We start from the raw sequence: 21,094 nt of genomic DNA on the forward strand, positions 1-21,094 counted from the left end.
TACGTATTTCCCACTCCGTAAGAGCCCTAGCATCATTCATCAAACTAAAGGTGTTGTTTTGCTTGCGTGGCTTCACCATCGCGGGTTTCGGTTTGAACTTCACATCCTTTGTTGTAGGATTAATTTATGGCGGGTCTGTTCTTCTCTGCCCTGAGGAGCCGCATATATCATTTCTTTAATCTTAAAGCTTGATGAAGAATCGACCCTCGTCTCGCATCTAAGTGTTGCCATACTAGCACTGTAATGAAATCACCGCACGAGGAGCGATGGGGGCGTTTTACGTTCACCGCAGACAAGCCCTGAGGCGAGGGGAGGCGAGCTCTACGAACGAACTCAATCATTTTGTGCGACGCCTACGGAGACAAATGATTTGAATTATCCGCCAGCTTCCATGCAAGGGTAATGCGTGCATAAGAGGGGAAATCGGAACTCCTAGTTCACGTTTATTTTTACTTTTTTTGCATTCAAAAGGGGTTTTTTGAAGCGTCAGGCGACCATGCGTTGCTTTCCAGCCAAATAACTAAAAACAACCCAAATCGGTAATTTTCAAGAAGGGCAGAGACGTTATCGATAACTCATAATCGCGATTAGCCAGTCCATACCGTACGTGCTTATGATTGCTTTTTCTCGAGGCTACGATTACATGTTGCTTCGAACTTAATAATTAATTACACTGACCTGATTGTTAGGTACGCCCTTTCTCTTCTACATCGTTCTGAGCATGCGGCTATGAAAATTGAGCTGAAGCGACATGTTTTGACACCCGAGGCAGGACTCTGCAATCAATAATAGTAATTCTTGAAAGTGGTCTAAGCGGCTTGAGGATCTCAGTCGCATACAGGATAGCGTGTTGTTTTGTTTTTTTTTTTTTTCATTTAAAAGGACACAAACTAAACTTCGAGAAGACTCATTTCTTCTTAAGAAGAAGATTCGAGAAGAAAACTAAACTTCATTCGTTATCCGAATGTGAGCACCGAACGCAATGGTTGGGGGGTCACATTCGTCACGTTTAGAAAATACAATCTAAAATTACTATTATTATGACTAAACTATTAATATTAAACTACCAATTAAATCTTTCCGCTGTGGTGGGAGCATCGGTGGAAACAACACCCTCAACGTTAATTTGGACACCTCAGTTTTAGTGTTGCCAAGTAGCGCCAGAATTTTGATGGATCGTTTTCTATAAACTCTGAAAAAGTGTTGTCGATAAAAATAGTTTTTTCTTCCCTAACCTTTCTTAACAAGGCGCTCTTCGGGCGTCTAAGGTTCTCCGATTCTGTTTTACGTTTTTTCCTCAACCTTACTATTTTGCGTTTATTTTGGGTTATTTCTCTGGCGATACACGGGTTTTGACCACATTGACGGAACGTGTGTAATGGCGTGACATTTTCAATATAATGCTGTATAACATCACAAAAAAGCTGCTATCATGTCACCACATTACTTATAGGCCCTTGAAGGTTAGCATCCATGTAGTCTTTTATTGCAACATCATCCACTCGAGGAAAGTTTGTGTGTCTTTCATTGCGAAATAATTTTTTTCTTTCATTAGTATTGTTGTTCTATAAGTAAAAAATTAAATTGTGGCCTGAAATATCCTCCTAAACTGACAGAGTTCCACCGCCGAAAAATTCACTGAGAAACAAAACATCTAGAACTGAATTATCTCTTGTGTTTTCCGTAGCGACTCATTCGAGGTTCAGAGAAAGCATAGTATCCAATACAGTGACTTCGTGGGTGGAGAAGCCATAGCTAAGCTTCCGCCAATAGATGAAAGGCAAATTAGAATCACCGGTCATTATTACATTCTTTTCGTGAAATTTCAGCGCGTGATCCTACAGTTGGTTAAGGTACGAGACATCACACTCGGGAGAGCAATCAACAGCGCCAAGAAGGAATGTAATACCGAAAACCGCAACTCTAGGGATATAAATTTGGTCAAGAACTTGTATGCCAACATCTTTTCGTGCAACGACAGCTACCCACCCCCAAGTAAGCCTCTATCCCGTCTGTGCAACTGATATGCCGGCGACACAACGTCATCACGAATGAAATCGTTTAGCCTAGTTTCTGTGATGACGCAAACCTTTGGATCATTCAGCAGCCACAAATCTTCGAGATTATACCTCATTTATTTACACGATATTGTTACCTACACCGTTTCTTCCCAGCGTTTATTCGTATGCGTTATTTATTTTTTCATGATTGTTCGCGTTATTTATTCGTTAAGACACTCAGCCAACAGACCCAATCGAATCCGCCTATGCTCTTGAAGTGTCTCAGTTTCAGACTGGGTAGCTCGCAACCACCAGTCGTTCGTACCCGTCGCATTTTTAGTAAACCACATATTGCGATAGAAAAACAAACGAAAAAAGGAGGAGAGAAAACACGAAATAAATGGACGAGGAAAAAGAAAGGAACACTGAAAAAGGAACAGAACGAGGAAAAGAAGGAAGTGACAAGAAAAAAGGAAAGAAAAGATGGAAAGAAAGGAGAAAATAGCAGTGAAAGAAAAGAAGAAAAGGAAGAAAGAAAGAGAACAAGGAAATAAAGAAACCAAACTAAATCAGGAAAGGAGGAAAAATAAAGATGGAGGGACGTATACAAAAGAGAAAGCTAAACAAAGGAGAAAAGAGAAATAAAGGCTCTGGTCAGAATATGTTACTTAATTGGTCTGCGTATTTTCGTTTTTTTCCTAATTTTGTCTCTTTCTCACTTTCATAATGTTTCTTTGTTTTCTCATCAGCTTTAATCTCGGCCTCCTGTTGAGACTGGGACTTTGAATAGATTATGTTTGTTGCGACGTTGGGAAAAACAAAAGAAGTCAGCAGTTGGGGCGATTGTGCAGGGGTGCGCTGGAGCGCTCATGAATTAACTGCCTACATTCATTGTGGTGGTCGGAACTGCACTATAGGACAGAGCAGTTTGGTCCTTCAGTATGTGAAAAAAAAATTGTACTTATTGATTGTTTTCAGAGTTGGCTTCTTTTTGTATCAATGTTGTGCTGTATGCGATGTTTAGCAATTTTGGAAGTATCGTCACGGAAAACGGAATTCCGAGGGCCTAAAAGTGCGAACCGAAGAGTTCGGAGTTACCCGAAAAACGAAAGCATATTCTTTCATGCAGTGGAGAGGCGGCATACGACTTCCGAGCGGCTTTGACGTCACAGAAGGTAGTTTGAAAGAAACTGCTTGACGTTCCGGGAGCAATGTTTTGAGTAGGTGCCGGTTTGAGGTGTTAAACCTCAAGATGTGACGTCAGGCCGAACGTCCTAAACCTCAAAATGGGAAGTTAGGCCTAACGTCTTGTGGCTACCAGCCTTACGCACGCATAGAAACGCCATTCTCATCCCACGTCAGCCTCCGGCTAACGGCTGTTGATGTCCACCTCACAACATGACGTTAGGCGTATTTACGTCGCGTTGTCGCGCGCCTGCGTCACTTCCTCCTTCTTCTGCACATCCACCTTTAGCGGAGGGGACGTAGTGTAGCTTTCGCTAGGCTTCGCGGGGAAACGGTTTAATTTTGCTACGCTTCGCCGACTATCATCATCACCGCCAGAGAAAGTTGTCTTTCTTACAGGGCGTATTTTCGTTACAGACGCCACCAGTGAGAACAATAAAGCTACGCTTTAAAAGGGGCTAATGTTCTTTTCCGTTCACTCTATTAGCGTCTAGCTTCTAGCGCTACACAGCGCTTGACTTTTGCGGCAAATAAATTGTAAAACCGAGAACTGTAGCAAGTAGTAACTAATCGCGTAATTGGGGTTACTCGTGAAGTGATGTCACAATATGTATGCATGGAGAATACGTACAGAAAATGTTCTGATGGCTCCAATGAGCTCCCCCCTCCCCCTCTTTTTTCTTTTTTGCTGGGAAGCTATTAGGCACACAGTGGTGTTAACATTTGCCTTGTAGTAAGTCGTGCCCGTTTCATTTCATGGCACCATCAAAGCTTAGAATTTTGTCCTCATTCGCGTTTATGGTCGAGGCACCGTTTACAGAAACTGGCATGAACTGACTGAAATGTGTGGACGAAAGGAGGAATACGGCTTGTGGGGCTCGTTATAAAGCTGTGAAAGCCAGAGGCGTATGCTATTTATCAATGTTGATGCGATGAAAGGCAGTGAGTTCAGTAATGATGTCTTATCTAAAGTTGATATAATACTAGGCCTTCTAGTATGAACAGAGGTACATCTTGATAATGGCAGTAAAAAATAATAGCATCGCATGTTGGCAACCTCCCCCAAACAAGCATAAATTTTCGCCTGAAAAAAATAAACATTTGACGGGCACACCACATGATACAATTGAAAATATACCGAACCCTGACACAATTGGGCGTGAATAAAGGAATATATCTTTCCGCAATGTAGCAGCGCGTACGGAACAAAATTGCACATATTCAAAGACAAAAAAGGTATAATTGAACTGAATGCGAATTTAGGTAAATAAAATGCTAGCCTGCTGCCAGTGGCTTTCTGCCGTTCGTTCCTACGCAACTTTAGGGAAAATAGGCACATTTAAATTTAAATTAATACCTGTCATAAGGCATTTGTCCTATGTACAGAACACTTAGTTTTAGAAAGACTAATAAATACATCGACACCTTTTTTGTCATTGTGACACGTGAAGTGTTCATGTAATTTTTATTACGATATATAGTTGAAACACTTAAAATAGCAAAATTCAGGTAGTCCTTAAAAAGCCCAATGTTATTACAGCAACGCAGCTTTTTGTAATGCATCGCCGTACCGGTCGTTATATTTTGGAGTATCGCGAATATTTTTGTAGAAAATGTGCGCTCAACACATCGCTTCTGTTAGCTATTGAAAAACAACCAGAGGCACTAAATCTGGGCTTACACAATTCTCTTTCGAATTTTGCCACCACAAGCAGACGGTGATATTGTTGACGCTGTTCCCCAAACTGTTTGCCCAGCTAGAAAGTGCCGCGCAAGTCCGACGACGCAAGTTTCCCTGTGTGGACAGATGCAAAACCTTTGCAAAATCGCTTTCCACGATACCGCGAATGTTGACGCAACTGTGCTTTAAAATCTCGACACTACAGCTAAGACTCGGTAGAGCCATTTTCTTGTGGCTGCAGCGAGCGCGAAAATATTGGCTTTGTTTTCGATTATGATTACTGTTGTGTTGTGCGAAAACAAAACGCAGGGGGCAATATGTTTGCCTCCGGGCATATATGGTCGCTCGGAAGGGAGAATCAGTGCCATCAAAGTGCCGTTTAGGAGAAGCGAGAAGGCCTCTAATATCGCTAATAATGTTATAAATAACAGGAGCCTCTAGTTCGGTTGTTTTTGTTGTTCTTGTGTGTGCATAAGGTGCGCCATCATTTCTGCAAAATAAATAGGACATGTACAGGCTTTGCAGCATGCTCTAGGCAAATCCACTGCGTGGTTATTTGCTATAGTGGTTGTGCACAACCCCTACTATGGTTCGTTTCGAGCAGAGGGGACGACACTGAGGGCGCACCTGGAAACACCTAGGTGTGGTGTCCGCTAAACTTGTTAGGGTACGATGGCGTTTTAAGGCATTCCAGGCGTTTTCTTGTGTAATGTCCACAATGGTAACAAACACTGCAGCCTACTAAAATTGCCTAAAATTCGGGTTGCCACAAAAATAAACTACTTTTAAAGAGAAGCTTTATTGTCCTTACTGATGCCGTTGTACACCAATACATCCGGCAGGAAGGCCAACTTTCTCTGACGATAAGGATGACTGATCGTGGGTGAAGTAAAATAAAATATTCGATTCTCGCGGCCGGAATCGAACCTTGGTCCTTCGCGTTATGAAGCCGACGTGTATCTGATTGTTCCTTTCGACATGGTCGAAGCGGATTGGAAAACACAGACGACAACGAAAGAATCGGAAACGAGAAGAATGGCATTGCACTGCCTGACATTGCCTAACGTCCTATTTTGAAGTTAAGGACGTTATGCCTGACATCACATCTTGGGGTTTAACACCTCAAACCACCACCCACTCAAAAAAGTGCTCACCTAACGCCAAGCAGTAGGCACCGACTCGCTCCGTACATAGCAAACCCAAAAGTTATAGGACTACGGACTGCACACCCGAGAGTTGATACGGGTATTCTAGAAAAGTGGTGCGTACCTTCAGAGTAGCACATACTCGCAGTGTGGGATTGGACAACTAAAGATTGCATCAGGAGAAGGCTTCGCATCCAAACATCGTCGTCGCTAGATCGAGGGGTGCATGATATTTTCGCTGTCTTCACTTCACGGGCATGTGAATGCATGTCAATTAATGACTGAGTTGATCCAGCGATACCAGAGTTTATCTCCCGGCACTACCAATTTGTTGCACGTGTTCAATGGCGCCGTCTGCATTGTACATAAACTCGCAGGGGTGTTTTCAGTTCACCGTACGTAACTGCACTTCACAAAACTTTTTCCGGTGCAATAAAGCATCACCCATGATATATGAACGAAAAAAAAAATGTTCACAAGTCCCGTCTGTCAGACCGCTGTGGCGGATAACCGACGCGTGCCGTACAAACGCCCGTATTTGATAGAGTGGTGGCCTTAAGGCGCAAGAGATGTATATTCTACCGAGATGGCTTAGGCAAGGGAGCTATCCCAGTATCTGTAGTACACACACCCGATCTGACACTTTCGCGCATAAGGAAGTTCCTTCCCTGGTTCTCATACTCGTGCACCCTTGTTAAAGTTCGAACGCAGAAAGTGCGCCCGGCCGTCCCTTGAAAGGATCCTGTTCCCCGCAGGCTATTTGACAGCCTGACAGGAGCGCAGGCGTAACAGCCCCTCCTTAAGCTGAAAAAAAAAAATCCGCACAACTCAGCTATAGAGCGCTTCGTTGCGCTGACTATCTTGTGTGCATGCGATTTGAATAATCCAGGAGAAGATATATGCTTATCTTATGTGACAAGGAACCATGAGGGCACCTATGTAGACAATGTTTGTAGTTTTCATAATGAGTCGCAGAGTTTGTTTCGCACTCAGCGTGCAATATCGGCTAATAGTGCCCCTTTGCCGAATACAGGGCGTGAAGCATCGACTGAGCCGTTTTCCCTAGAGGCTGGTTCGTACGCTATAACACTCTTCATCCCCACCCTCGCCGTGTTATTCACATGACACTGGGAAATAACAATGGCTCCTCTTTGCAAAATTCAGTGCCGTCATACTTTCCCCACACGTTGTTGCTGAAGACGACAATGGAGGCTGTCAATTTTAACATGCCCCTCCAAAACCTCGATGTACCGACAGAGTGGCAAAAAGTCACACAGGGGTTCACCCAGACCTTTGTGAAACAGTGGATCAGGATACAAGTTAAGTGAGGGTAAGTATAGAGTCTTCTACAGTTTGTCAATGCGCGCAAATCGCTCTCGCCCTTGTCACGTATACGCTATCGCCAGCAAAAGAGTAGGAGGAACAATGGTGGATTTCTAACTGCTTGGTAAATCAGATATTTCGGTTAATAATATCAGCGAAACGAGATTAATGCCCTGCGGCAAAATACTCCATCTGCAATGTTTTTTTTTAGTTTTTATATTTTTAATGTTTAGTTTTAACAGTTTAAAACATGCTCACAAAGGTCGAATGCCCATCTGTTTAGATGAGCATCTGTCAAACAAAGAGAATCGTTGCTTAAGGTTCTATTAAATGGCAAATCTGGCAAATAGTTTCAGTGAATTGATTACAATCAATACACAGCTCCAATAAATTCGTAAACCCTCAATCGCAACCTACAAACACAACAGTATATGCCCACAGACAGGTATCGACCGAGGATCGACTGAAAGATCCTACGAGTTGGTAAACCTTTAAACGCTCAATGGTGTGTTGTAAGTCACTTCAAAGCGCACTAGAACTTTGCCACTTTCTCGGACGCTGGCGAAATCATGGTGATATTGTGCCGGGGACAAAAACTCTGTTTACTTTTCATACGAAATTAGGGCTGGAAGAGGTCCTGTGTACCCTCTGAACATACACATCGTAAATATGTCTACATCTCCCCGTCAAGAACGGTTACATCATGTCTTGTGTAGCGATATTTAAAATTTATGTATAATCGTGCAATTCACGATCTGTATCAGGATATGTATTGCGATATTTTTGCCTTACTTCCCCTTCTCTACTTTTTCTCTATTCGATTTTTTTTCTGCACTTTCACCTCACTGTCTTCCCCCCCCCCCCCCCCCCCCCATGTGGGCCAGCACTAAGCCGTTAGAGGGGCCCAACTCTTCAGCTTTCATTAATGTTTCTCTCTCTCTCTCTCTCTCTCTCTCTCTCTCTCTCTCTCTCTCTCTCTCTCTCTCTCTCTCTCTCTCTCTCTCTCTCTCTCTCTCTCTCTCTCTCTCTCTCTCTCTCTCTCTCTCTCTCTCTCTCTCTCTCTCTCTCTCTCTCTCTCTCTCTCGGCGGCGGCGGCGGCGGCGGCGTGTGCACATGTTAGAGGCGTTCTCTTTCGCGAACGCGGCATTGCCGCTCCCGCGGCTGGGAATGCGCCATTCCAATTTTTAATGCTCAGCGCCGCGTGCTTGACTGTCACTCATGATCCACCCGCCAACAACTTGGGTTTATGCTACTCGTGTAAAGCGCAAAATTTAAAAAAAGAGGGTTTGGCCAGCTCGGAAGAAGACATTTTGCAACATACTAAATTATCGGGCGTGCGAAGCAGTATGTCCAACCAGTAAGGACTCTCAATGATTCCAGCACTCATGCAGGAAGCTGTTTCATATGGGCAGTTGCTTAGCGGTCTTGCATTTGTCTAATCTCGCTGCACTACAAGGGGTACAGGGGAAGGGAGCGACCCGGTCAATCATAGAGGTTTTACCTCTGCTCGCCCTAGGGGGAGAGCCCTCAAACTAATAATTCAAAGCAACGCACTGGTACAAATCTTGAATAATCTGGGGCACAGGGCAAAATTTTCAAAAATCAATAATTTAGAAAATAAGGATTTTTTTTTCATCTGTCGTGTCAATACAGATGGCTCGAAAAAACGAAGGCGGGGGAACACGTACTCCAACGCCTGGGCCTCCCCACGCATGTCCTCCCGAGAGCCGAGTGAAGCAATCATTACCGACAACTTGACGGACTAGGAAGGAAGGAAGGAAGGAAGGAAAGAACAGTATAGGAAAGGCAGGGAGGTTAACCAGGATACTGTCCGGTTGGCTACCCTACTCAGGGGGGTGGGGATACGGGAAAGGAAAGGGAAAGAAAGGACAGCGGTACATATTAAAAGAGAAAATGAGAGGAAGGAAATCAGGAAAAACACAAGGCGCGACCATGGCAACTACAAAAGCAGTTCAAAGGACGCACACAAAACTTGAAATTGCACAAAACTAAGGCGGTGCACTGATAAAATTGGCGAAATAAGGGCACTGCGCTGTAGTAATGTCCCTACAATCGTTCAGACAGGCCCGTGTCCTTCAAAAAGCGAAGTAAGGCTTTTGTAGCCTTTTCGGCCTGTGACGCACAATGCCTATGACACAAAATTATCTGTGCTGTAAAGGGGTGGTCGTACTAGAATACATGTTGATCCAAATCCCAGAAATATGCATGCGAGGCAACATCGCGATCGCAGGCTGACAAGAACTGCTACCATCAAAGCTCACCTATCGTCCGTCACGCCACAAGCGGTTCTCTACACGGATGCCGCAGCCCCGCCCATCCGGGGCACCAGCCCCACCCAAAGACATCTGGCTGCGGTAGTGGTCGATGGGAAGGGAAACCGCCTCCGCTATGGCAATCCTGCCACAGGTCTCTGTTCTAGAAGCCGAAGAAGTGGCTATCGCCTTGGCCATTGCTCAGCCACCAGCAATGTCCCCCGTCATCTGGCTCGGCGAAAGCGTGCAGACACTTCATCTCCGGGATCGCCTCAAAGAAAGCCCAGGTGATACTGCTCGCCCCTCATTAAGGCATCACCACACAAGTACCACAATCCACCTGTTTTGGACCCCGGCACACTCAGGAAACAGGGGCAATGAGCTAGTTCACGCGGTGGCCAGCACTCTCACCCACCTGGCCCACAAGCATCGAGCCTGTGGAATTTTGTTGGGACGCACATAGCCACGTAAGTGAGATGAAGAAGAGGACATGATTCGGGGACGCTACTGAGGAAAGAAGAAGATGGAAGAAGAGGGACTTTCGGACGCCATGATCGTAGTGACAAGCAATTCAGTGTGATTCAAATACAGTTATTCTTTCGTTGCGGCGGCTTCGGACTCCATTCTTCCGCAACAGAGTCCCTCAAATTCGCCCTCCTCCACCCTGTTCTGGAAACTCCAGTTTCAATGAAGACGAATCGGTGGAATGCATACCCGACAGCCTGATGTTTTTCGACGAAATCATTGGGCATTTTCGAGCCAGGAGGCGACGACTACCAGGTCCTCATCCCAATCCCACCAAGCCACAGCAGACAACACTGAGGAGACTGCACGTAAACACACTCATGTGTCCACTCAGACTACACCAGTTTTACCCGACCAAGTTCGCGAAACCCAAGTGCAAGTTCTCTGGCGCAGACGGAACAATGGAGCACATGGTCTGGCTCCGCAATCGCACTCCGGGCCTCCCGTCCGCCCCTCTCCCGAATCCTCGGACTGGCACTCATCCTCCCTTGCTTTCAGGACAGACCACACAGCCGGCACCACAACAAGCCACCACGAACAGCAGTATCCCCTTTCCCTCCCGTCCCGCTGCTGGGTCTTGGAGGCTTATCCTGGACAGCCCCTCCCTCGAGGACCAACTCCTGTTGGTTAGCAGAGCAGAGGCCGCGTTCAGCATAGTTACAGGATTATACCAGTTGCGAAACTCCCCATTGGCCCCATGTATCAAAAGCCGGTCTTTGGTTGCACCCCTGCGCCGGCAAGTTGACTAGCCTGTCGTCTGTCGGCAGAACGTTGAAGTAGCAATCAAGTGCTTGCGGCTGCTCCTGTAAGTCACAAAGAGAAAAACCGCAGAAACACAAGTAAATTTACCTAATTAATGTATTCCAATTTAAAAAGCAATCGTTATTTTAAAAAAAAATGAATAATAGTAGTTTAATGAAGTCCAGTTTTTGTTTCCTAGCTAGGAGCCGCGCACGTCGACTTGGCCCTCAGCTTCCACGAAGCAGGGGGGCTAGCACCGCCCGCATTCAGAAGCGGAGTTTCGTAACTGTATATATTGAGTAACTCTGTCGTTCAACGCCATGGATTCCCCTGAGCCGGAGTCCGGGCCTCCTCCCTCCCTTCCCCTTCTCTTCCAAAGGCCAATAAATTGCGTTTCACCACACCCACTATCCACCCAAGCAGATAAATTGGTCGCCAGGGCTTACCGGCCTACCTACGCTAGATTTCCGATTGGGGTATAATTTTAGAATACCTCGCAGTGTTGATGCGGAGAAAGATTGTCACAGTAAACTCCCGTGGGAAACAAACAGCAGCTGTCCCCTTCAAAAACAAAATAAAATCACGCAGCGTGCACTGCCGTCTACTTTTGAGGAGCCTTTTCAACACTTTGCTCATTTAAGGCATTTTAACACGCTATGATTCCAAAGTTCTGGAAAGTAATTACTTATCGCACTTTCTGTAAGACACACACACACACATGACAAGAGAAGCAACCGAAGTCTTCCCCCTTCCTACTTCTTCGCCCTCTCCCAACGACCACCATTGTGTTTTTATTCTCTTTATTACGTAGATTTTCATTTTTGGCGTGTTTTATGCCCACTTGCATTTTCGATTTCTTTGAAGCCGACTCCGACTCGGGCACATGCGATAAATGGCCCACTTAGTCGAACTTAGCGTGCCGAAAGTTCAGCGCTGTTAATTGGCGCCTCCGATTCATTAGCACTTGCTCTTGGGGCTGATCTGCACAGCCAGTAACTCATTTAATTATCGCCTCATTTAATCATCGCGCTCCGGCATGTATTCTCTTTTTGCTTCAGCGGCCACGTGTCAAAACCAACGCCTCTTGGCGAGCTCATTTATATCTGTACGTAGCTTTACTCTCGCTTGCACATGTTCGGCGCCGGGAAGAATTTTGACCAGAGTCACGTTTTCGCAAATGGAGAGGCGTCGTAGTAAAATTGGCAATGCGTGGATTGCCTCCCATCGACGCTTTTCTTTATGTGGCTAGAGTTCCATCTTGTGCTGCGCTCCGTGCATTTTTAAATTTTTGAGTGTCCCCGAGGCCCTTCTACTTGTCCGTGCATAACCAATTGTCCGAAGAACCTTTCGAGATGGCAGCCTAAGTGTTATTCGTCTTCATCTAAAGCATTTTCATAACGTTGTCGTAGTTTGTCTCTTTTTTAGATGACAGCTTCGGAAGTTCATTTCGTTTATCCGCCTACTTTACATTTATTTTGCTTATATTCGGCATAAAATATATGTATCCAAATCAAACCAATCTTTGAATCTTAGAGAGTGAATGTGCAGGCGCTTTCAGCGCATACTTAAAAACTAACGATTAGTTGATGTCAATATTAGAGATCTAACCTTGGTTCGTCTGTTTACGAAGTAAGAATCGGAGATACGGTTGCTTTTGATTTGGAGGTACGACTGAGGGGCTTCACGGGCAAGTTTTGTAGAGAAATAAAGATTCCTGAGGGCGAACTTCGCTGTGAACTAATTATTACAAAAGTAAATTAAAAAAATTGGGCCCATCTCCCCACGAGGGGGGACTCGAGTAAATGCGTCGCGTAGGGGGTGGGTGTATTGCGTTAACGTTAGTGTTTGGGGGGTGGTGGTGGGGTGGTAGTGAATTATTGCTAGTGAACTATTATTGCTTATTACTATTAAATATTATTATTTCTTTCATATATTAATTATTACTTTCGTGATTTTGCGAGTCGAGTCCCCCCTCGTGAAGAGATGGGTTTTTCTTTTTTTTTTGTGACGCAAGAACTGAAGGCAAGGAGTAGGTTGTTGTAAGTCGTTATTTATTCATTTGTTGCTGTTGTCGTTGTATTGGACGCTGAGAACGACGGCTTCGTGGTCGCTAAAGTGTACTGTTAAGGGGTCTTTAAGCAGTGGTCGTGCGTTGCAGCAACTGGTGAAGACGAGATCGATGCAACTGCTGCCGTGTATCAGCAGCTTCTTGGCGTAGTTTGAATGAGTCAAGGATATAAGGCGCGTTCGTACCCTTTGATTCTGTGTCGCTTTTGTGGCGCAGTGGGAATGGCACCATGCATGTACCTCGCGTTCCGCCCACAGGGTCGTGGGATCGAAACCAGGCGCCGACAACTGTTTTTTTTATATATATATATAGTGTAGGGGGAGGGGTGCGGACCTGTTGTTGAGAGCGAGGAGGGTAGCGTGATGCGGGAGAGGAGGAGTGGGGGAGAGGGCGCACCTGCGCGCTGAGCTGTTGTGGACGGACGGTGGACGCTACATGTCAGTTAAACAAATGCTCTGCATTTAAAATGGCTACACGTCTTCATACCACGTGCGTCAGACCTTGGACTAAACGCATATAAACGTCAACAAAAAACGTCAAACGTCAAAAAAACGTTTCAAAGCAAGACAGGGTTCCTAGCTGCTAAACTGCTTAGAAATAGCCCCAGTGGCGCTATCTGCCGACCATCCTTCAAATTTATTCCACTCCGCGCGGTATTCAAACCACGCACGCGGCCACTCAACACGGATTGATAACGACGAAACGGTTCTTTTTTTCTTTCAGGGATATTCTAAGCCCCAAAATATGCACAGACATAAGGAAATCCTGAATTTTCGAGCACAAGCTCTTAAAGAAAAACTAAAAAGAGGAGTAGTCTACGCCGTGTTCCATTGCCGAAGAAGATACACGAGTGCGACAACAGCAAGCCGTAAATTTATTCTTGCATTGTTAATAAGAAATACAGTGTCTTATGGCGTAATCAAGCGTCTTATGCGCCAGTAGTGCCGTACCGATGAAATATAAACAGCGATGTGCAAGTTCACATCGATGCACAATAAACGTCCAACTGCTCCTGTAACGGCACATTTCCCTTTCATGTTGTACCGATTCCTATAAAAGGGAGAACCGCAAGCGCTGTGACACGAAGATTACATGACAGCGATATACTTCCTTTGTGACAAATACATTCTTGCTACATAGCTTCACATAATCAGGACAGACCTACCATCAAACATAGAGTATCGCACCGCTTGAAATGGAACGTAACGCTTTTGCAACACGGGCCTACCCGTAAGCACTCTTAAGTGTCTCCGTGAATTTTAACTCTTACAACCTATTGAATTATTTTGCTGTTTATTGTGTTCTTGTCGGGTTATTGTTTCCCTTTCTATGCTCGTTTCAAAATTTCTTTGATAAGGCATTATAAATATTATTAAGTAATATATTGCAGCCGGCCAGCAAGCTACATTTGCTTACCCCAATAACTAGCCCGTCCCCTGAATGGCTATGTGCCTTTCGGCAAGTATCATCATCATCATCATCACCATCCCCAGTCTGGTCGACGCCGTCCACACAACGAACGTAATATGGAAGCCAACGAACGGGCCCGGGCGGCTGCAAAGCGCCCCCGACGAGAGCCGATGACCCTGAGCAGCTGTCTTTCGGACGCAGAAAAACGGCGGCTTGCTTGGTGTAGCAGAAGAACACGCCCGCATGGGCGTGCGTATGCCGCTAAGATTGGCGCCGCCGTCATTTCCTGCGTGGCCGTCGCTGTGGCCTGCCTAATCTTCTTCTGGGGCTTATCACACAAGATGAGGCGGCTGCAAGTGATCGGAAAAAACGCGATGCCTACGCCAACGGAGGAGCCGTTCTGCTGCCTCGACTTCCTCGAAAGCCTCGGCGTCTACCGTAGCCGCAGCGCCTGCCAGGACTTCCATTAGTACGTGTGCCGCCGAGACGTGAACAAAGCGACCGCGTTCCGATGGAACACGTGGATCCCAGAAGGGGCTCTGACCGGGTCTCTGAACCACCCGAAAGCAGCTACCGGCAAGCTTCTTCGGTCTCTTCGCCAACAGAGTGATGCTCTTCTCGATCGTGGCCCCGTGTAGTTTGTGAGAGGGATGACGCCCCTCACCCTGCAGAACGCCCTCCTCCCGCCCTCCGAACCGAACGCCGACCAGATGTTGCTGGTCATGGCGTTCATCTCGCTGAAACTCCGCATCGGTGCCCCCGTACACATCTCTGCCCCCGATGTATTCCACCCCACGCTAGCAGTCGGCGGGCACAATTCCGTCCCGTCTTTAGCCGCCTTCAACCGTACGTGTCCCGAATGCGTCGAAGAGACCTTGAGTCTGATACGAAATCACACAGAATGCTCGGTGAAGCGCGATTTTTGGATTGGAAAACCTTTATTTGTGCCTGCAGTGAGCGCTCGCGGGCTCTGACTGTGCCTTCGTCGTCTTCGGGGTGCCTGCCGCGCGGACTGGGTCCTCGCTCGCCGTTGCCGGCTCGCCAGGCCTCGGCCGTGCTAGCGCCTCGATGACCTGCTGGATGGCCCAGAGCTGATCTTCCTGGTTTTCGCTCTCTGCGGCTGCTTCCAGTCGCGGTAGGATCCTTCCTGACTTGGCTTCTTCCGGGTTTTTGGCGCAATCCCACAGGATGTGCGTGAAGCTTGCCGTCTCTCCTCGACAAACTTTGCACTTGTCGGTCGGGTGCGTCTCAGGGCACATGCGATGCATAAGTGACGGGCTGGGTAGCGAGCCGTTCTGGAGCTGCCTGAATAGAACGGCTTGTTCTCGACTCAACCCCGGGCACGGGGGCGGGAGAGTTCTGCGAGCCAAGCGGAAAGCCTTTGTTATTTCGCTGTACTCAGTCATACGATCTTTCGTGCTGAACCACGCCGGACGGTCTGCCGAGGTGCGGTCCGTCAGTGCTCGCGCCTCGGCATGTGCCGTGTCGTTGTGGTTGTCATTGCGGTCGGACGCGTTGCCTGCGTGCTCCGGGAACCACTTGATTCTAACTTTTCTGCCATTTTTGGTAGCCATCTGCAGTATGCGTGCCGCTTCCTTTGCTACCATGCCCTTGGCGTAATTTCTTACTGCCTGCCTTGAGTCACACAACACCGTGTGACAGTCGTGGTCCGAGATGGCCAGGGCGATGGCCACCTCCTCCGATTGTTCAGACTTGGTGCATCTCACGCTGGCGGCCGTCCGCAAGACGCCGGTCGGGTCAACGACGGCTGCTGTGAAGCCGTTCTTCAGGTTGGTGTACTCGGCCGCGTCCACGTAGCGCGCATGCCTGTCGTTGGAGTGCAGGTCGATCAGGGCCTTGGCCCTCGCTGTCCTTCTTCCATTGTTGTGCTCGGGGTTCACGTTCTTGGGTATTAGGTCCACCCGGATGTTGCGCCGGATCTCTTCGGGAACGGGGAGTTTCGTTTCCGTCCTGTCTGGGTATCCCATTCCTAGGTCCTCCAGTATCTGTCTCCCGGTCCTGGTTGTAGACAGCCGCTCGAGCTGGGCGGCGCGTTGTGCCTCCACTATTTCCTCGAGCGTGTTGTGTATTCCCAGTTGCAGGAGACGAGTGGTGCTCGTAATTTCGTACAGCCCCAGTGCTGTCTTGTATGCTCTGCGGATAAGAATGTTTATCTTGTCGCGCTCGTAGTGCAACCACTTGTGGTAGGCGGCTACGTACGTGACGTGTCTCATAACGAACGAGTGGACGAGCCTGATTAGGATCTCCGCCCTCATGCCGCCTCTTTTGGATGTTACTCGTTTGAGTGGTCGGTCACGTTGCGTTCGCTGCTTTTGCCATGAGCCGGGCGATGGTGTCGCCGTTTCTTCCATGCGTTTCTCTTACCATGCCTAGTATTCTGATCATGCTAACCTTTGAGATTACGTTGCCTGATCTAGTTTTGATATTGATTTCCTCGCATTCTCGTGGGTTGATCTTGGATTTTCGTTTCCTGACGGGAGCATATACCAGGAGTTCCGATTTGCTAGGCGAGCACCTCAGTCCGGTGCCTTCGCGAAGAGCTCCTCGTTTACGAACTTGGCTTGGAGGACATCCGGGACAGCACGGAATCGAGCTGCAGCTCCAACTTGTTCCGGATGCTGGGTGCGCCGACCGCGTAGGAAAGCGTGTGCACTTTCGATATTCCGCCGGTGGACATTCGATTGATGTGCACCACCAGCCCAGGTCACATCTACGCGACTTTCAAACGTTATGTCACAAGTGCCAGTAAGTCCCTCTCATTGGCATCCATCGTCGTACACCTTCTCGCCACGATTTACCTGCGCATGGCCTCAAGCGACACAGTGACTGCAACACCCAATCCCCAGCACCGCTGCTTGTTCCGGGAAGATTTTCCGAATCTCTGGACCCGCCTCTACGCGGAGGTGCTGGTGACGTCCACGAAGAATCAGCATATGCGGCGCGTTTTCGTTGTGGTAACCATTGCGATGCATGCGGTCACCGCCGCCGCGAACATTGTCACTCCCGAAGGCCACGGCGGGCTGGTGAAGCACGTACAGGAACTGAGTCTGTTCTTGCCCTTCAGCACTTCTCCAAGCACACTTCAGCCTCCTATTCAACTGACGATTTCAGCACCCAGTTCCTCTCGATTAAGGAGCGCGAGTTCGCGCTCGAAGCGAACAGGAGACACACGCATTTCTCTCCGCTGCTGTTGACCGGCGACCCCGTCTACGTCTCGCATGGCTGGTTCATCGTTACTCCGCTGGCGTACGCTCTTGTCAGCGAAAGCAACCGACAAAAACATCTCATGGATATTCCGGTCGTGGGCTTACGTATAACCAAAGCTTTGTGGGCCTACTTATTCGACAAAGAAAACAGTTGGCTTGCAGGTCTGCTTGGAAGAGAGACCAGTTCTTGCCCCCATGACGGCAACGAGAGTTTGACGTGGCGTAAGCAAGCCCTGGAAACAGCGCTCGCGTTCAGAACATCCCTCAGCGCCTTGAATAGAAGATGGTAGACCACGCCAACAAACGCCTCCGTACAATGGCAATACGTTACCAACGCCGAAATCTTTTTGAAGCTTCGGAACTTGTTTTGCGTCAGCAATGACTGCAGTGTTGATCGTATGCTGAACCTGGTCCTTCAGCGAAACCCGGAATTCTCAGATGTCTTTAGTTGTATAGGTGGCTCGAACCAGTCACATTCCCTAGAGAGTAAGAAGAGCACGGAACGTCCAAAAAACTTACTTCATAAACTTAGCTTTTAAACTACCTACCTACTGCGCGGAAAGAATTATGTTGGTTTGTTTCAATTTTTAAGATCTTGGACAATGTTCGTCTGTTAGCGTTATTTTTTGTACATGGTATATTTTATTTTCCCAGGTCCTATTCTGAGATTTCATTAGTGTTTCCATGTAATAAATATGAATGAATGAATTTATTTTGGAGGGAGAGGTCGAACGCCTCGTGCGGGGGAAGCGGAGGAGAAGGGAAGTAAACCAGCGGGGGATGGGGTTCAATCACAACGCGCGTCCGCCCCGCACGCGAACCACTTGATTTAGGTCATTTTCACAAGACCTGCACGTCCAGCAAATGTCCGCAGGGTCATTAAAGTTTCTTTCACATCGCTCGAAGGCGTTATTCATTCTTGGAGGGACGTGACGTGAGGAGGTCGACACCTACGGCGTTCCTCGGACAGTCTGGCACAGTCCCAGAGAAGGTGGTGTAAGGTGGGTCGGTCGGCATTGCACAGGGGGCAGGGAAGGGTAGGAGGGGGAACAGGTGTGGAGCCATCTGGTCTCTTTCTGACAAAACGCCGGTACCAGGTCCATCGGTCGCGGACGTCAGGAGTGACCGCTGTGCCGGAGCGGGCCTTGTGTAGAAGGACCTGGAGGCCTCGCGGGATGTCCTCGGGCACTGGTGGGTCTGATCTTGGGGTCGATTTTTTGAGGCGACGGCGTCGCTCATTTTTCGTATACGGCGCTCAACGACTGAGTTATTGAGGGCAGGTGCGGGAAGCGGGGCGGGCGTCGCATGAGAGTTCTGGGAGGTACGAAGTGACACAGATGCCATGCGATGGGCCGTCACGTTCCCTGGGTTGGACTGGTGGCCGGGGGTCCATTCTATAAGAATTATGGTGTCGTTTATTTCGGCGAGGTTGTCGATGGTTCTTCTAATTGCATTGGAGATGTAGTCATGAGGATCTGGAGAGTGTATTGTGCTGATTGCCTCTGCATTGTCAGTATATATGACGACTTTAGAGGGATTCTGTTTTGTCTTGATGGATGGGAGATCCCTCCTTAGGAAGGCGGTGGCCAGTAGAATAGCTGTAAGTTCTGCTGTGAGTGGATCGATTTCTGATTCCGTAGAGAACGTCAAGTACTCTGTCAAGCTCGGGTCGCTTACCTGGTGTATGCCGCACGCAAATCGGTCAGATGCTAATGCGGCGTCAGTGTAGATGGCATATTTATTTATTTATTGATTTATTTTACCCTCAGGGCATACAAGCATTGTAGAGGGGAGGGGCTCACATAAAAGATCAAAAACGATATCAGAAGCACGCGACAAGTGTTTAACCATTGTACACACACAAAAAAATACAGTAAAGAAAGTAGGTCAAATGCACTAAACGCAGCCGTACACGCAATCACTTTTGGAGCAAAAGAAAAGCAAATGGTAAACGTACATCATTCGCCGTAAAAGAACACAGAAACGGCCGATCGACACAAGCATACAATACACTAATACATATGTGCCTTGTTCTAATAGGTGTTGGAAGCAAAATAGGGTGTTTCTTTGGTGCTTGTGCCTTTTGCACTCTTTTGTCGACCTTGGTTTGTGATTCACCGGTTGTTTCCATTGCCAAGGCGGGTTTCGGGTCGAAGAAGGGTCGGCTGACGGGCCCAGTGTGAAAGTTCGTGTGTCATCGTAGGCGATGAGATGATGGCCCTGAACGGTAAGTTCGCGACGGTCGGAATGGTTGTCGCGCGTTGCTTCTAGTGTTGCTTCAATCGGAGGCAGCGATGCAAAAGTATACACGTAATTTAGCTTGGTGTGCCTCCGGTAATAACTCGAAGGAGTTTGTGATGTAAAGTTTGAACTTTATTTAGTTGGGTTTGCGTCAGGTTGACGCAGGTTCCGCCATAAGTTAGCCGGGAAGTTAGAATGGCTCTACCGATGTTCCGGATGAGGGCGGTGCCTTGTTTTTTTCTTTTTTTTTTTAATTACGAGTGTTTGCCGCGCGGCATATGGAAGGCGGTTTAAAGATAGAGGTAGAGAAGAAAGTAGCAAGGAAAGAGAAAGAGAGGCGTTTTAAAAATGGGAGTAGAGCAAAGAAAATTCACCCGCATTTCCCCGAAGGGGAGCATGGGGAAGTGCGAATGCACGGGTGATGCATTCGCACTTAAAAAAATGGCTTAATTTCACGGGTTGATAGGAATTTTGTTTCGAGATCGTTCATGAATATATTAGCGTAGTTGGGTGCCATTCGAGTAGCCATCGCAGTGCCGTTATTTTGTAGGTAATACTGATTGTAGAATTAAAAGCTATTTAATTCCACACTAGCCTGGTCAAAGTTTCAATGACTTTTGGGCTTGGCGCCTCGTGATCCCGATGTATGCTATAGGATTCAACCAGGGCTTCAATCCCATCTCGGTGAGGTATATTTGTGTACAGAGAAGTTGCATCTATAGTTACAAGGAAGGTGCCATCAGGGATTTTTATGTTGTTAATTTCCCGTAGGAAGTGGTTAGTATCACGAAGATATGTCGAATGGGTAGCGAAGGAACTCTTCTTGGCCAATCGCACTAAGTGGGTATGTGGTGGGGTCGCTTTCGCACTTAAAAACTCTTCTTGGCCAATCGCCCTAAGTGGGTATTTGGTGCGGACGGACGGACGGCGGTGGACGCGTGATTCAGGGTAGCTTAAGAAGTGCATTCGCACTTAAAAGTAGGAAGGAAAGAGAAAGAGAAGAAAATAGGGAGCGAGGGGCTGCCAAGAGCACAGAAGGTCACGAAACCGACAGGTGTTCAAATCTACAGGTATGCATGCAGTCCAGTGGCGTGCAGAAAGTCCATCAGCGACCTGCAGTATTTATCGTCCTGCACCCAGCGGTTGTAGTCATCCGGTTTGTCCCACCGGAGGCCAACCTTTCTGAGCGCATGGTCTCGAGCTGTCCTCGTTCCCGCGCACGTCCACAAAAGATGCTTGGCGTCAGCTTCAACCGCCGGAGACAGACACTTGGGA

This window comes from Haemaphysalis longicornis, unplaced genomic scaffold (genome assembly GCF_048455015.1).
Source record: "Haemaphysalis longicornis isolate Haplotype H1 unplaced genomic scaffold, Haemaphysalis longicornis Haplotype H1 scaffold_9, whole genome shotgun sequence".
Classification (NCBI taxonomy): Eukaryota; Metazoa; Arthropoda; class Arachnida; order Ixodida; family Ixodidae; genus Haemaphysalis; species Haemaphysalis longicornis.